The sequence below is a fragment of the Periplaneta americana genome, chromosome 10, assembly GCF_040183065.1.
Source record: "Periplaneta americana isolate PAMFEO1 chromosome 10, P.americana_PAMFEO1_priV1, whole genome shotgun sequence".
Lineage (NCBI taxonomy): Eukaryota > Metazoa > Arthropoda > Insecta > Blattodea > Blattidae > Periplaneta > Periplaneta americana.
Window position 1 is genome coordinate 133,063,825 of NC_091126.1, and position 13,498 is coordinate 133,077,322.

Here is a 13,498-nt window from a genome sequence, read left to right on the forward strand (position 1 = left end):
AACGAAAATTTGCAAGACATTGTAAACAGTAAATTTTTCAGATCTGACGCTTGATTTAATAAAGGGAGCTACAATATCCCATAATAATGATAATAATAATAATAATAATAATAATAATAATAATAATAATAACTCTATATTATTATTATTATTATTATTATTATTATTATTATTATTATTATTATTATTATTATTATTATTGAGATTCCAATTTAATGCATTTTGAAGTAAGATTTAGTGGATTGATTAATAGCACTCAACATAATAAAGTCTCTTTACTTTTTTAGGATAAATAGTAGGTATACATTTTCTTCATTCCTCTCCGTGTTTATTGTCACTTTGTTCGTCACAATAACACGTGTATAGTATTTAATATATGAATATCAAGAGGATTGTTAGTTTTGAAAAAAAATATATATAATTATAGAGCATATACTGTAGGTACTTTATTTCTTCAAGTGCAGTAGGCAGGCCTTCGTAAGAAACAATATTGACGGAATGTAATCCAGTTATATTGGTTTTATAAATCGTATTGTGTACTTATTATTTTATTGTAATAAGGATAAACAATAATTTCACAGTTTATCATATTTTGATGTATTATTAAGGGTCCGGATACTTATATTTGTAGCTAGAAACTTTTAGCTTGAGCTGCCACAGTAATGGCGTCGTGCGCACCGTTCTATTTGACCTGTCCCGTATGGTCTGCACAGCCACTGGCGTAGGGCCTTGTGGTGGATGGATGCCTGCAGAGATACAATTCGAGACCGCAAGCGTGCCTTACGCCAATTTGAGCGCCATCCAACCCAAGAAAATTTTGTCCAGTTTAAACGTCTTCGAGCCAAAGCTCGTCACACTATGTGCAATGCCAAGAAGACTTCGTGGACAAACAACGTCAATTCATTGAAAAAAAAACGTCCCAGCTAACATCGTATGGGACAAAGTCCATTGTATAATGGAGAAACATAGTTCTGTAATTCCTTCTGAACAATGGCCTAACGACTACCAATCCCATAGAAATTGCTGAAATATTTGGTACCACTTTTGCACAAATAAGCAGCTCAAGGAATTATGACCTGGAATTTCTGAAAATCAAAGATGCTGCAGAAAAACGAAAACTAAATTTTAAATCTGATAACACTGAAACCTACAATGCACCATTCACATCCGAGGAGTTGGAGGCGGCACTAGACACATCCTCTGACACCTCCCCTGGCCCTGATAGCATCCATAACCGCATGTTTTGCCATCTTCCGCCAGCTGGAAAATCCTTCCTTCTGTCAATATACAACAGAATCTGGACTGAGGGTGTATTTTCATCTACTTGGCATTCCGCCATTGTAATCCCAGTCCAGAAACCGGGAAAGGATCCTTCTTTACCTGGCAGTTATAGGCCAATTTGTCTCACCAGCTGCATATGCAAGGTTATGGAAATGATGATAAGTAAATGCCTGATGTGGGTACTCGAATCGGAAAACCGATTATCTAATATCCAATGTGGTTTTCATAAGCACAGATCTGCTGCAGACCATCTTGTTCGGCTTGAGACTGCCATTAGAGATGCCTTCCTCAAGAAGGAGCATCTTGTGGCTGTCTTCTTTGATCTAGAAAAAGCTTATGATACCACATGGCGGTATGGAATTCTGCAAACTCTGCATGATTGGGGACTTCATGGCAGTCTACCAACGTTTATTTCCAAGTTCATGGCAGAGCGGTATTTCCGAGTTCTAACGAACATCTTCAACAAAACAGCGTTCCGCAGGGATCTGTATTAAGCGTTCTTCTTTTCTGCATTGTGATCAATGGAATTGCCCACTGTGTGGGTGACTGAGTATCTTCTCTGTTGTACGTTGATGATTTCAGCTTATATTACAGCTCCCAATATCTTCCGTCTATTGGTCGACAGTTGCAACTGGTCATCAACGTGCTATCAGAATGGACTCAAAAAACGCAGTGTGTCCACTTCTACAACCATCGTGAACTCCATCCACATTCTGAACTGCGTCTTAATGGAGTGGAATTGCAATATACAGAACTGCGAGATTTCTGGGCCTTATCTTTGATTATAAATTAACGTGGGAGGCGCATATACATGATTTAAGAAGGCGTTGTGAAAAGTACCTAAATATTTTACTCCTTTTGTCAGGGGTTCGCTGGGGTGCAGACCACATAATGCTTTTAAAGCTTTATCGTACTCTTATCCCATCAAAGCTGGATTATGGCTGTTTATTTATGGCTCAGCAAGTAAATCTAAATTACGTCTTTTAGATACTGTCCATCATCATGGGATTCGACACACTACTGGTGCCTTCCAAACGAGTCGGATAGCGGGCCTGTATTGTGAAACAGGAGAACCATCACTGTATCGGCGACGTAATGTGTTGTTGTGCTCATATGCTGTTAAGCTCCACTTGCAGCCTGAGCACAATTCTTACGACTCTTTCCATCATTCGTCTCTTTACGGCCGATATAGTGAAGATCCATGGAGACTTCGTCCAGCAGGCGTGCGATTTCGAGAACTGCTTTCTGAGCTCGACATCCATCTACCATCAATTCGCACACTGCAGTATACCACCACTCCGCCGTGGACTATGCGACGTCCCATGTTTGATGTAAGTCTGAGCCGAAGTTTTAAGAATTTTACACCAGCTTTTGTTTATAGACTTTGTTTTAGTAAACTTTTATCATGTTTTTCAAATTATTCTTTAGTATTTACTGATGGATCCCGGGTAAATAATTGTGTTGGTTGCTCCTTCGTTGCAAATGGACAGATATTTAAATATAAACTGAGCGAATATACCAGTGTTTTTACTGCAGAATTATATGCTTTTTGCAGAGCTTTATTGTTTTTAATTAGACAATCTTGGAGCAGATATCTCATCTGCTCCATCTCTTTAAGTGACATTCAGTCTCTGTAGTCTTTCCATGCAGATGATCCTCTTGTGTTAAGAACACAGCAGCTATTCCACACACTCCTAAGCTCTGACTCCGAGATTGGAGTAGTGTGGATTCCTGGCCATTTTGGAATTCCAGGGAATGAGGCCGCAGATGCTGCAGCCAAAGATGGTGCTATGAATGGCACCATGGTATATTGGCGCGAGAGGTGGCAAGACTTACAAAATCACTTGAAATATAGAATACAGTGGCAATGGGAAGGAGAATTATCTGCTCTAGAGGGAAATAAATTACGAAGAATAAAGAATACTGTTCGAGTTTGGGATTCGTTCACAAGAGTGTCATGACACAAAGAAGTTTTACTCACCTGGTTGAGGATTGGCCACTGTCTTCTGACACATGGACACATCCTACGTGGCGAGCCTCAGCGGGAGTTTGATATATGCCATGTTCCTCTTACGGTGGAACATTTTTTATTGCATTGTAGAAAATATGACCATGTCCGTCGGCAATCTGGAATTCAGCCGACTCTGCGTGATGCTCTTGGAAATGATTTTAATTGTACAAATGCAGTTCTGAGATTTTTATCGAGTAGTGGACTTGACAGTGTGATATACGTTTTTATTGACCTGTTTTACTTATCCTCCGGACCCTTTACATCCGGAGGTTACACTTGTTATTTAGTATATATTTTTTAACAAACTTGACATTCGGACCTTTTACATCCGAGTATTTTAGAAATGAGTCAGATAAGTTATTTCTGGTGGCATTTGTTTTATTATTTTATTGTATGTTTCAAATGCTAGGTAGGGTCTGAGAACTGCTCACTTTTGTGATTTTTATGCCTCGCTTTGTTGAAACTGCATTTGTGAACCTCGTTTTAACAGTGACAACGCTTTTTAGTTCTTTTAAGCATTCTGATTATTGTATTGTGTTTCTGTTTTGTGAAGGATTTTAGATAAGGGCGCAAATAGCCATAGTAGCTGACGTGCCCTTTTTAAACCCCAATAAGTAACAGAAGCATAAAAGTGTTTGAGAAAGTTGTATATAATAGGTTACACCATTATTTGGAATCCACCAATATTTTAGTTTAGAGCAGTTTGGATTTAGAAAACAAAATCGACATCCATTGTTTAGTTTGTTCTTTTTTTCATAGTCAGACTAGGATATTAAAGTTTCTTGTTCTTTGGATATTTCATGTTTATGGAAATATTCATGAACTTTATTCCAACTTTTAAAACCTCTACCTAATGAGCAAATTCAAGATGTTCCTTTAACTTACTGTAGTTTGACGCAAAAATTTGTCGAGTTTGGTAAATTCTCGAGGTATTTCTTACAATCTATGTGTTTTCAATGGTCCATAGGTTTATTAGGGGCTTCGCAGACACCCCCGGCACCCTTTACAACTCGAGCCAGGTTCTGAGTCCAAGCAGTATTAGAACTCAAACCAGAGTCCAAACTTGGAGCAGTAGTTCTGCTCTGTATTCTTTGACCATACTTGCGATGCGTCTCGTTTAATTTAGCTGAAACTTCACTGGAGCACGTAGACAGTTTTATTCTCTGTGCATTTGAACATAATAATCTCTTTTACTTTCTTAGTGAAGGAAATGGATGGGTGAAAATTTTATCAAAATAAAAGAAAAGGGACTTTTAAAAAATGTTATGATAAGTAATTTTACACTGTCTAGTTTCATAATCAAGTTCCATTTTTGTTACAGAGGGTTCTACAAACTCTCACGTGATCTTTTAAATGACCTACTCACATTTCAGTTGCCCTCTTTGTCTGCTACTCGTTATCAGACTGATCTGATCTTACATCTCTAATCTCTTACTAACTTACAAATGGCTTTTAAGGAACCCGAAGGTTCATTGCCGCCCTCACATAAGCCCGCCAGCGGTCCCTATCCTGTGCAAGATTAATCCAGTCTCTATCATCATACCCCACCTCCCTCAAATCCATTTTAATATTATCCTCCCATCTACGTCTCGGCCTCCCTAAAGGTCTTTTTCCCTCCGGTCTCCCAACTTGTAAATTAAGTACCAGCTTGAATCTTTTGTACATATTAACAGACTTTTCTACTTTTGAACTCCAACTTCCTCTATCCTCCCATTCGCGTTCTTGTAGTACTTTTTTTTTCTTGTAACCATGAGTTGCAGGTCTACCTCTTCCTCTCTTTCTCGATGGAGTTCATTCCAAAACACTTCTTGGTAACCATTCACACCCACATTTGAATTTACCGGGTTATAGTCATGCTGGTATATTCATTTCAACATGGGAAAATTATTGTGTTTGACATCCTGGAAACAGATGAAGACTACCCTAAACAGCGTGCCCAATATAGCGACTTATAACTATTTTCCGGCGACAAATTGTTTGAACTTTTCCATTGATTAAATATGGAGTTGGCGACTTTTTCATCACTCTCTTGCAGCAAAAGTAAAACGTTTGCATTGATAATGACTAATCTAGCGACTTTTGAACTAGTGTTTACTGCTTAGCGACTACCTGTACACTTCAGTTTGCAACACTGTGCTAAAGCCGGCGAAACTTCAGTACTCGAAGAAAGAGTTGTGTTTGCTTGTGAATTAGTTCTAAAATTCTACTGGAAATCTGTTCTTTGCCTTTATTTCATCATATACATCATACTGTATATATTTGTTTGTTGGTACCTTCATTGTTTTAAGTTATTGCAGTTACGAGTACATAACATACAGGTTGTTTTATTCAGTTGTGATTATTGACGAGTGTACGTGAACATTGCTTTAGTCAAGGTAATAATACGATATTTATTATCAGTGTTTTCATGGTATTTTTTTATTGACCATACGCCCCACCTCATATTTCGGAATGTTGGTAATTAGTAATAAGCAGACAGCCTATTTTGGGTCCCAATACTGAATGTTAGGTTTATGTCAGTTGCAGGGAGGTCATTGAACTCATTGCTACATTCCCTCCGTAAGCCAAGGGACGTCTTGTCAGAGTGTAGGGACCGAAACTCTGTGCCAATAAGTACTGGTAGGTGAGGGGAATTACAACAGTGGATTCTAAGAAACAGGTAAGTCTAGAACGATTTTTATGTTGAAAGTGTATGTTGCTGCAAACTAAACTCATGTGTTTATTACTGTTTACATCCCACAGAAGCCAGTGAAGCAAAAGAAAACTGTGCCTCCTTGGTGTAGCTTTTCTGGAAAAATATCATTCTTTTATATACTGTAGAGTTTGGAGCGCTTACGTTTATGAACATCGAAGAAGATCCATTAGGAACACCAAGAGATGATCTAAGATCAGTACCGTACAGATTTCCCTGTAAAAATATAATCTTCATGTACAAATCTTAGGCACCCATATGCTGTGGCCCTGTATGGGCAAAATTTTGTTTACATCATATGTTCCCAGACACTGTATGGCCTCCATGACAGCACTTTATAAATTTTTTTTAGTTACAGAAGGTCTAATATAACATTTCGTTATGAATAGAATAATGGGGATTCATTTATTATAGGATATCGCTTAATTTTCGTCAAGTTGGCCAAACTATGGCGTCACAATATAGCTCCAATGACGTCACAACATCGCTGACGTAAACCAAAACAATAAATAAATAAAACTATCTAAAAAATTTAAAAAACAAATTGACGATATCCCATTCTACAATATAACCCAACCGCTCTTATCCAAAATACGATGTCACCAAAACAATTCACGATATCCCATACTGGAACAGAGCCCATCCGCTCGTATCCAAAATACGATATCGCCAAAACAATTCACGATAACCCATTCTGGAACAGAGCCCATCTGCTCTTATTCAAAATAGAATATCAGCAAAACAATATCACAATATCCCATTCTGAAATATAAGCCATCCGCTGTTATCCAAAATACGATATCACCAATACAATTCACGATATCCTATTACGGAATATAACCCATCCACCATCTACTCTTATCCAAAATACGATATCACCAAAACAATTCACGATATCCCATACTGGAACAGAGCCCATATCAGCAAACCAATATCACAACATTCCATTCTGAAATATAACCCATCTGCTGTTATCCAAAATACGATATCACCAAATCAATTACAAACATCCCATCCTCGAATATAACGCACCCCCTCATATCCAGAATAGAATATCAGCAAAACAATTTCAAAACATATATTCATCTCATGTCACTAAAATATCACCTCAACGATCATCATCGGGGCTTCCAGCCCCGATACCCTGCTTTTTGCATCATGTGCTACATGTTGGATCAACATCGGGGCTTGCAGCCCCGATACCCCGTTTCTATTGGTGATATCGTATTTTGGATAAGAGTTCAATTTTGAACCCCAAATAAAATCATTAAAAAGAAACAACGAACAGATCCACACACACACACCCATATATACAAAACCAACAAAAATAAAAACATATATCTACAATAAATAAATTAAACATTATCCTCGATACATAATTACTACCCTAGCAAACGAAAACCCATCCTTATAAAAAACAAATAAAACGCTCACCATCCAAACTTTCTTTTTATTCTCTCAGATCCAAACACATCCTTAACCGGTATGCCATTCAAACCTCATGAATACCAACCACGAACAAAATTTACAAATCTACCAACCTAACCACGTCCATCCAAAAAGTGACGTCATCAAGCCAACATAAATTCTCATAAAAACAATAATGATATCCTATAATCAAATAAACCCGAATAATGACCCCTATTATAAGAGTAAGGGACCATCCAAAATTGGAAATAAGCAAGCGATTCTTGGGTAAGAAATTGTGGAAACCAATCCGCACTAGAGAGAGTTCTGGAAGAAAGTGAAGGTTTATGCTTACCACTTCATTGCTTGTATAATTTGTGACCTGGTAGAGTGTAAGGGAAGGCCCTATGGCCTTAACTGTGCCAGTATAAATAAATAAATGAACAAACTCCTTGATTACACAACTTTTAACACTGTATCACTTTGGAAAACGTATTATATGTCTTTCACGTGTTAAATTTTATGTTACCTTGTTAACATGTTTCGGCCTGCTGTTGGCCATCATCAGAACTGGTTGTTGCTGCTCTTGGCGCCTTTTGTTTTGTGTGTTTGGGGGTGTGTTTGTATAGTGTAGGCCTAATGTGGAGTCAAAGAGTGTGTGTTGTGTGTTGAGAATTTCATTTGCATGAGTTTTTTTTTGTGTTTGTATATTTCCTATTGTTCTAGGGTGTTTAGTTTCTGGCTTTTTGGTTGGATGTGTAGAATTTCCATGTCTGTGTTGATGTCTCTGTATGTGTGGTCAGCATTTGTGATGTGTTCTGCATATGTGGAAGTGTTTTGTAATTTTGTTATGGCTGTGATGTGTGCTTTATAACGTGTTTGAAATGATCTGCCTGTCTGTCCTATGTAGAAGTTGTTGCAGGTGTTACATTTGAGTTTGTATATGCCTGTGTGGTTGTATTTGTTTATTTGTGTTGTATGTGTGTTCAGATGTTTTCGTAGAGTATTATTTGTTCCATATGTGATGTAATTTAATTTCTTGAATGAGGTTGCAATCTTGTGTGTTTTTTTGTTTTCTTATGTTAGAGTGATGTATTTTTTGTGTTCTTGTGTTTGTGTTGTATTCGTATGTTTTTTGTAATTATGTTTTGTCTTTCGTATTATGTTGTCTATTATGTTGGGGTTATGTCCGTTTTCTTGTGCTATGTATTTGATTGTGTTTAGCTCTTCTTTGTAACCATGTTGGTTCATTGGTATGTTGAGTAGTCTGTGTACCATTGTTCGGAATGCAGCTTGTTTGTGTTGTTCAGTGATTGGATGTGTTGTGTATGTGTGTTGTTGTTGTTGGTTTTCTGTATACTTTGAATGTGTGTTTGTTGTCGACTTTTGTTATTGTGATGTCTAGAAAATTTATGGATTTGTTGTTTTCAATTTCTAATGTGTAGTGTAGCTTTACATAAAATTTAACACGTGAAAGACATATAATACGTTTTTCAAAATAAATAAATATTGGAAAATGAAATAACAACTCTCAGTGCCAGTGGAAAGATAGGCCTACCAGAAAGTTAAATTAGGTCAAGGTACAGTATTCACTGGCCACTGAACAGATATTGCACATTTTTATCACTGCCAAAGTGGTGCTATAAACCAATTTTCAGTACTGTTATCACAGCCACAACACATTTCAATTCGTATTGTTATATATATATATATATATATATATATATATATATATATATATATGGAATTATTACTACATTAGCACATTTAATATATCAGAAAATATATACTGAACGCCATATTTTCCTGGAATTACGATCCACTTCCATTAGATGGCTACTGATATGAGTAGTAGGGTCGGCAATAGATGCAAACGAAATGATACTAAACGTGAGGAATGTTACTACAGGTGTGTAGTAATATGTGACAGGTTAGGTTTGATGAGGTATATGCATTATGGTTTAGGTTTTAGGTGTGTAGTATTATTACTGTGTTGGCGACATTGAAACCCACTTTTACATTAAAGAAATATGACCGTAATTCTTCATTCACGCTTGACGATTTTCGTATATAAGTAAGGTATGTATTCAGGGCGGGTTGGGTGGACTTACAGCTCTCCCAATGATCACATCAATTTCTACTCATCAATACTATAAATGCAAGACACTTTCAGGGTATTATGTGAATATCAAGTCCACTATCCTTCCATTCCATTTTGAAATCGAGCAATTATTTCTTTTCCAAGCTTACCCTTTTTTTTACTTACTTACAAATGGCTTTTAAGGAACCCAAAGGTTCATTGCCGCCCTCACATAAGCCCGCCATCGGTCCCTATCCTGTGCAAAATTAATCCACTCTCTATCATCATACACCACCTCCCTCAAATCCAGTTTAATATTATTCTCCCATCTACGTCTCAGCCTCTCCAATATTTATTTCCCTCCAGTCTCCCAACTAACACTCTATATATGCATTTCTGGATTCGCCCATACATGCTACATGCCCTGCCCATCTCAAATGTCTGGATTTAATATTCCTATTAATGTCAGGTGAAGAATACAATGCATGCAGTTCTGCGTTATGTAACTTTCTCTATTCTCCTTAACTTCATCCCTCTTAGCCCCAAATATTTTCCCAAGAGTCTTATTCTCAAGTACCCTTAATCTCTGTTCCTCTCTCAAAGTGAGAGTCTAAGTTTCACAACCATACAGAACAACCGCTAATATAACTGTTTTATAAATTCTAACTTTCAGGTTTATTTTAGAGCAGACTGGATGACAAACGCTTCTCAAACGAATAATAACAGGATTTCCCACATTTATTCTGTGTTTAATTTCCTCCCAAGTGTCATTTATATTTGTTACTGTTGCTCCAAGATATTTGAATTTTTCCACCTCATCGAAGGAGAAATCTCCAATTTTTATATTTCCATTTCGTACAGTATTCTGCTCACGAGACATAATCATATACTTTGTCTTTTCGGGATTTACCTCTTAACCTATCTCTTTACTTACTTCAAGTAAAATTTCCTTGTTTTCCCTAATCATTTGTGGATTTTCTCCTAACATATTCACGTCATCCGCATAGGCAAGAAGCTGTTGTAACCCGTTCAATTCCAAGCCCTGTTTGTTATCCTCAACTTACTAATGGCATATTCTAGAGCGAAGTTAAAAAGTAAAGGAGATAGTGCATCGAATGATAATTGCACCGCCATGTTTGTTTATAAACAGATTAACATATTTCCATGCTTTCCACTACCTTCTGAATCATAAACCGCAAAAATTGTATTTCTATCTCATTTATTTGTTGTGAAATAGTATTTCAAAGAGTGTATACATCAATTTGGGACACTCTGTATATTCCTAATTAATATTTCATAATTAGGCAACATAATGAAGACAACAAGGAGAGACAGTCAGATTAGTGGCTAGATAGGTGAGCGACTTGGTAGTTGATTGGATGGATGGATGGATGGATGGATGGGTAGATCAAAACAAATATGAGAAATTATTTTGGTCGTTACTTCACAAGTTCATTACCAAAGGAAGGTAGGATGTATTTACATATTTAACTTAGAGTTGAGTCGTACATACTTTATACAAAAGACAAATTGTGCTATGATCTAATTTCATACCTGAATAATGGTGAAAAGTTGCTGTGAAATTGGTGACCAACAGAGAGGCAGGATTGCATGCCCTGCATGTAAGCTTTTTTGTAGGTACATAGATATAAAGCAAGTTTTCATAAGGTCGAGTATCAATAAAATGTTAGATCATGGATATATGTTCACCTTATTTCAAAGATTCATAAACTGGCGTTAATCTGCTAGTAATACATTCGCCCCTGTGAGACTGTGGTGGACGTGTTGGAACCATAACTGCATATATATATATACATATACACATACATATACACATACATACATACATACATACATACATACATACATACATACATACTTATATTTTTTTTCTGTTTCTAATAGGTAAAAATTTCCTTTCATTCTGTCACGGCTTCTGTACTACAACTACCAGATATTTAGATGTTTCATTACTACTACATTCCATTGTAACAAACGTTACATTCTTACATGGATTTGAACATTTGACATTTTTCTACAGTAAACTTTAGACAAGAGCAATGCTTTGGACCATACCTGGTAATAGAGGATAGTGTGAAGATTATATAGTACCAAAAATATAATATTGTGATGGTGCGTGTTCTTGAATTTACAATTTGAAAAAATGTAACAAACGTTACATCAAAGGACATGGATTCTCAAGTTGTGAAAGACTGTTGTGATTCTCTGTTCTTACAATATTTTATGTCAGATAAAAAAAAATACAGCTTGAATCTAGGAAGATTACAGAACTAAATGACATAAGCATTTTTAATTCTACAGATGTATTTTACTTGAAAACAATTAAAAGCTTAGAGTAACAAACGTTACAACTGTGTAACAAACGTTACAGAGTCAGAATTGAACAGTTTGTAAAGAACATCCTAGTGATAATTTGAAAAAAAGGTAAGTTTTGAGAGTACAATAACATTCTTACTCAACTAGCACAGTAAAATTTGTGTTGAAAATAAATTTTCCCCTAACTTGCTTAGGTTTAGGCAATGTGCTTAAAACCAGGTCTGGGGATATTTCATCTATATCGTCATTTGTTGGGTACACAAAGTAAGTGTTCTTTCCTTCTCTTCTTCTCACGAACTGTACACTACATATATTACTCACATAATTGAGAAGGATTATATGTCCGACATAATATTGTCCAGTTTGTGAGTAATGAACCAATACGTAGTCACCAACTGATATTTCTGAAAATTTTGAATTCATGGCATGATCAATGGAATGATTAGATTTTGTAGGACTGTTTGTTTCTTCCTGCGTTTCTTTTATTTTATGTTTCTTAAATGGTTCCACATCTCCAGTATTTGAGAAGAGCCCATTTCTCCATTCTTCTACATATTTTGCAGCAATTGAGTCAATTTTACCAGCAGGGACATAAAAACAATGTATGTTGTAAATGTTAGATTTTGTGATGTCATAAAATTGTTCAGCATTTTGCACGGTAGCATTTCCTTGTAAAATTCGCTTCCATACACTGTGTTTAAGGGTAGCTCCAACACCATCGTGTGGGCCCTTACCATGGTAAGACTCGTTATAGTTCCACTCAACATTACATCCTAGAATTTTGGATAATGTGCACAAGTATGATATTGCCTTTCGGTTTTTAAAATGTGGAGCACCATCAGTCCACAGATAAACTGAAGTTATAGGAGACTGCTTTAATGTAGACAGGTAGTTTAATAGGATTTCATTGAAAGCAGCAACTTCAGCAGTGCCATGGCTCTGTGTATCACTAATGACTGCTAAACATATTGTTTTGACATCATCAGTAGAAGATTTTCGGAAATAGCAAACTGCAGTATAGATTGTCGTTGATGTTTCATCTGATGTGTGTGTCCAGTGTGCTGCCATAACTTCCGTCTGAAATTTCCTACATAATTCTCAGCAAAATCTGTTAGGAGAATCAGCTGTCCTGGTTGTAGTAATGAATTTTGATTCTGCTGTTCCTTCCATTGTCTTCTTTTATTGTATATGTGATTGGATAGTTGAGTTAGCTGATTCTTGAAATAAGTGGAGAATTCATTTATAGACATATCTTTTTGAACCAGACGTCCACCTTCCCATTGCTTGGTGTGAACCTCATCACAGTCATCATCAATTTTTGTAATCAGCGTGGATTCAATATCTCCACATTCTTGGCAACTCTTTTCATACAGTTCTTATTTTCAGTTTGACAAACTGTTTCTTTCAGAAGCTCCTGGATGGTTTTTGGTTTTTCACTTGTTTTTCAGGGCACTGCTGAAATCATTAACTGCGTATTTTCACAGTAAGGACAGCAGCACATTATCTGATCCTTATCAGAGACCAACCTGACATGTTTCGGTCGCATTTCACAAAATTTTGATAGACCAATCTTTAATTTGAATTTTGTTCTTGAAAAAGTGTGTAGGCTATACTTCACGCAAATGATACATAAGCAGCCTTTCTTGCATATATTCTTTCTTCCCATCCTCACGTATTATAATAAAATCTT

At 36.4% G+C, this 13,498-nt stretch overlaps 1 long non-coding RNA gene across 2 annotated transcripts in view; it reads left to right on the forward strand.

Moving 5' to 3' along the window:
- Window positions 1–5,247: 5,247 nt before the first annotated feature.
- LOC138708038 (uncharacterized) overlaps window positions 5,248–13,498 on the forward strand; it is a 47,863-nt gene continuing 39,612 nt past the window's right edge. Inside the window, exons 1-2 of one of the 2 annotated variants that reach the window (XR_011334554.1) lie at window positions 5,248–5,667; window positions 5,813–5,951. This is a non-coding gene — a long non-coding RNA (uncharacterized lncRNA). The remainder of the gene's footprint in view (window positions 5,668–5,812; window positions 5,952–13,498) is intronic. The other variant, XR_011334553.1, reaches the window with a different exon arrangement.